Here is a 5,290-nt window from a genome sequence, read left to right on the forward strand (position 1 = left end):
ACATGAAGGAATGCGTTCTTTTCCCCCTACACACACACCCATCGTCACAGGGGGTGACCACAGTGTTCTGCCTTAAATTGTGGCGTTTTTCTAAGAACTGGGCCTTTGTACTGTGCGAAATCAATCGATCTGGCAAGAATAAACTTTTGGACATCCCTCTTCCAAGAATTCCAATTGAGTGTGTTAGTGTGGCCAGCTCAGGGTAATATGATATTATAAACATCGTAAATATCACGTCTCTGCTCTTTATAATTTCATAGCAAAGAAAACACGCCTTTCATATGAGTACGACGTAGAAACCGCTCGCCAGAGCCACAGGAACTTTGCTGCAAGACAGGCATATGTAACGACGACTTAGCGCAGCTAAACTCGTGTCTCATTATAAACCGTTCTTGTGACAACAGGCCAGCGAAAAATCTAACAATCTACAGCAAAACCATCAATTATTATGGGCGTTATAACATAGGTGTGCAGCTGGACGAAACATACACGTCGAACCCCCCCAGAGGATTTAAATCCCTGACGAAACATACACGNCACGGCAACAGGTTAATATGAGGACAAGGCACACAATGAACTAGTTTGGCGTGGATAAGTAAGCACCTGAAGATGGCATTATTATGCCGAAACATGTAGTGCGAGGGAGAGAAGGAGATAAATGAATGTATGCACTGCAAGACGGTTTAAATAAATCATGAATATAAATGTTCTTACAGAAATTAAGTTCTTCTTCTTCTATTTTATAGTTTTGAAATTCTGAGAGTATATATATTATGTATAAAGCTGAAAAGATATAAATTGTCAGGTAGTGATCAAATTCTGGCAGAACTAATTCAAGCAGAAGGTGAAATATTATGGTCTGAGATCCATAAGCTAGAATTGCTTGATCTGTGGAAGGAGCCTATTATTGTACCAATTCACAGGAAGGATGATAAAACTGACTGTAGTAATTATCGTGGGATATCACTGCTATCAATTTCACATAAAATTTTATCCAATATCCTCCCCTCAATGTTACATCCATATAGAGATGAAATTAGTGGGGATCATCGGTGTGGATATGGACATAACAGATCAACTACTGACAAGACTTTTTAATTCTTCAGATACTGGAGAAAAAATGGGAGCACAACAGCTAGTCATAGACTTCTAGAAAACCTGTGATTCAGTTAGAAGTATTGTACACTATTCTGCAGAGTCTGTGGTACCCACAGGACTACTTAGACTGATTATAATGTGTTTAAATGAAATCTATAGTAAAGTCCATATGGTTTAGACGTTAATGTAGAGAAAACTAAGTATTTGTTGCTTTCTCATCACCAGAATGTAGGGCAGAATCATGATATAAAGACAGCTAACAGATGTTTTGAAAATGTGGCAGAGTTCAAAGGGAACAACTGTAAAAGATTTAAATTTGATTCAGGAGAAAATTAAGTGGAAACTTAATTCAGGTAATGCCTGCTACCATTCAGTCCAGAAGCTTTTGTCTTCTTGCCTGCTGTCTAAAAATATAAAAATGAGAATATACAAAACTATAATTTTTCCTGTGGTTCTGTATGGGTGTGAAACTTAGTCTCTGACAGTTAAGGGAGGAAGATAGACTGAGGGTGTTCAGGAACAGGGTGCTGAGAATATTTGGAACGAAGAGAGATGAAGTGACAGGAGGTTGGAGAAAACTGCATAATGAGGAGCTTCATTGCTATCATTCTTCACCAAGTACATATAATCAGAATGATCAAGTCGAGGAGGATAAGATGGGTAGGGCATGTAGCCTCAAAGGTGGAGAAATGGTATGGATATAGGATATTGGTGGAAAAGCCAGGAAGGCAAGTGACCACTAGGAAGACCAAGATGTTGGTGGGTGGATAATATTAAAACAGATCTTAGACATAAAGGATTAGGTGGCATGGACTGGATTGATCTGGTTCAGGATAGGGACCATTGGAAGGCTCTTGTGAACGTGGTAATGAACCTTCGGGTTCCATAAAATGCTGTGAGGTTCTTCAGTAGCTGCATGTATACTGTCAGAATTTCAGAACTATCAAATAGAAAGAAAAAAAAAACTTAATTTGTGTACAAACATTTATTTAACTAACTTTGGACCTGAGTTACTGCACAGAGAATACTTACTGTGGCCTTCACCTTCAGACACCACAATTCCTCTGCTACCATTAGTGTTAACTCCCTGTGTTTGGGATGGGGGTCCTAAAATTATAATGAATGCAATCACATTATCATTGTCATTACACTTGTTTTCCACTACACAAGTTAAAATATGAAGACATACATTATAAAGAAATGTTGCCACTAATGCTACATCTTGTTAAATTCTATAATCAGTTGCAAATAACTGTATCTAATACCAACACCAACCTGCCTTCTCCATGTATAATATCAGCATACAGTATTACAAGTCTAGGTATTTGGATTTTAAATGAGAATTTCACAAGAAAAGAGGGGCAGAGTTCATTCAATTTTACTGTGTCCGGAAAAGCTAAGGGTTAAAGCATAAGATACCAACATATAAATATGGTTACACCACTATAAACTGGTTATTTACCAATTGTTGTAACAGCGAAATATACATCTGGTACATTCAGAGGATCATCATCTGGATCTCCTGACCTTCTATCAGGTGTGAGAAGATCATCTACAGGATTGGTAAGCAGTCTTGCATTGTTTTCCAGTGCACAATTGTCACTTTCAATCCCTGCAGTTTCAGTTTCCTTTTTCACCACTTCATCACTATCTCGTGGACATTCCTTTCTCTGAAGTGCAGAATGAATGGTATTACTCAGTTTAACCAAGGGTGGTGGTTGCTTTTGAGGCAATTTTTGAACCCGACGTTCGATTATAACTGCACCTGGAAACCTGATTCCTAGCATTTTATGTATGGCTTTAAACTCCACAAATTCTGATTCTGACAGCTTCATTGTACCTTCATACAAAAAATTAAGCAGAAGTTTAAGAACATTATAATCTACATCAGGTACTGTTATTGTTATCATGTCCTCGTTCCCATTCCGTTCTGAAAACATTTTTTTCAAGAAGGGGCTAACAAATAAGAGAACAATTTGATGTGCTTTAACTTTTCTTCCGCCTCTGCATATAAATGTTACGTCAAGGTAATTTTCTTTCTCTAAATAATTGGCGAAAGCGTTTACTAAACTTGATTCGTGTTCAGCATTAGTCAATATGACTTCCATTTTTCACAATGGTCATGAACAACTTATATTAGCACACAATACAAACGGAGAAAATAACTTTATTGTGGATCTTGGCACTAAATGCACCTTACTTAACCCTGTAAGCACATCAGACAACACAGTCAAAACAACCGTAAGTCCCAAAAGCGCCAAAGACCATTACTCACACATGATACTAGACACGGATTATTAAGTACGTACAGTCACAAAAAATAATTACATGACCTACATGACGGACGGTCTGTGCCACATCTATGCCTAAGATGTCTTTGACTTTGCGTCATCATCCGATAATGACGCAGGGTTTGCGTCATCATTAGGAATGCCGAGGAACGTAACCAAAAGCTATTTTCAAAATACTTTGCGAACCAAACTCACTATACTGGAGATACTACTGCAGGTTTCCTGTTTATGGCATCACGTGCCTTCAAAAATGTTTCAGACAGCCAAGAACACAATTTCTACACTCTTGCTTCTGTTCACAAAAAAACAAAACCTATCCACAAGTTTCTACGTTAGGTGGGTCCCTTGTCACCACGGTATGGCGCAGCCTCAGGTTGCGGATGGAGGAGAAGGCCTCAGTATATTGAAGGCAGCTGCGAATATATTGAACAAGAAGTCACTGACAGCCGGCATAACAGATCAGATCTTTTGCATTTGTTAGATATTGGAGAAAAAATGGGAGTACAATAAGACAGTACATCAGCTACTTGTAGACTTCAAGAAAGCCTATGATTCTGTTAGGGGGGAAGTATTGTACAATATTCTGATAGAGTTTGGGATACCCATGAACCTGGTCAGACTGATTAAAATGTCTTTAAACGAAACGTATGGTAAAATCCATATAGGTAAATATTTGTCTTAAAATTTCCCTAGCCATAATGGTCTAAAACAAGGAGATACTTTATCCCCACTCCTTTTCAACTTTGCTTTAGAATATGCCATTAGGAAGGTCCAGGAAAACCAGATGGGTCTGAAATTGAATGGTACACATCAGCTGTTGGTCTATGCTGATGATGTGAATCTACTTCGTGATAATATAGATACCATAAAGACAAACACACAAACTTTAATTGACACTAGTGAGGAGGTTGGTCTAGAAGTAAACACAGAGAAAACTAAGTATGCTGTTTCGTCACCAAAATACAGGACAGAATCATTACATATAGATAGGTAACAAATGTTTTGACAATGGGTCATGGTTCAAATATTTGTGAATGACGATAATAAATCGAAACCTGATTGAGGAAGAAATTAAGAGCAGATTGAACACGTGTAATGCTTGCTACCATTCAGTCCAGAACCTTCTGTCTTCTCATCTGCTGTTCAAAAACATAAAAATTGGAATATTCAAAACTATAATTCTGCCTTTGGTTCTAACGACACAGCTGTACGAAAATTTTTATCTTGGTTTCGAATTTGAGGTCCTACAAGATCAACTAATAAAAAAAAATAAATGTTCGTTCTGTAAAATGATTTGAACAGTAATGAATTCTGATTAAATTTTTTCTAAACAATATAAGCATCTGAGTTTAAATTGTCTCGAAAGAACGTATGCACACAATGCTTCCTTTTCTCCTGTCTTCTCCTCTTACGCCGTCTCAAAGACCGCCATATTATTACAGGATCAATATTATTATCTGACATTGCAGGAGAGAAGTGCACGAAATTGGAGGAGTTTAAACACACTCGCTTGAGATGATGTGAGGAACTAAATTAACGTATATTTCCTCAGTGTGCGCCTGGTAATCTGGAAACCATTTTCCTGTTTGAAATCTGTGATTTTTATCGGATATCACTGTTGCGTTGCGGTTGTCAGTTTCCCTGGTGAGCGTCCGGCGTAACAAGTTGTGGGGCTCTCTCTTGTCAACGTGTGTGTGTCTTGTCATTACTCCGATGACAACCCACTTCTTCGGAACAGTTTGTTGGCCCTGAAAAGGACCGTGGCTGCTGAGATGATTAATCGGTGAGGTAGCGCGGCGCGCGCCGGTAAGGAGAAAGGCTAGTTGCGGTGAGTGGAGTGGCCGCAGTGCGACCGTGGCAGCTGGTTGCTTGGTTGCCGTGCGGCAAGTGATGGAGGTTGC

Source organism: Cryptotermes secundus, unplaced genomic scaffold (genome assembly GCF_002891405.2).
Source record: "Cryptotermes secundus unplaced genomic scaffold, Csec_1.0 scaffold641, whole genome shotgun sequence".
NCBI lineage: Eukaryota > Metazoa > Arthropoda > Insecta > Blattodea > Kalotermitidae > Cryptotermes > Cryptotermes secundus.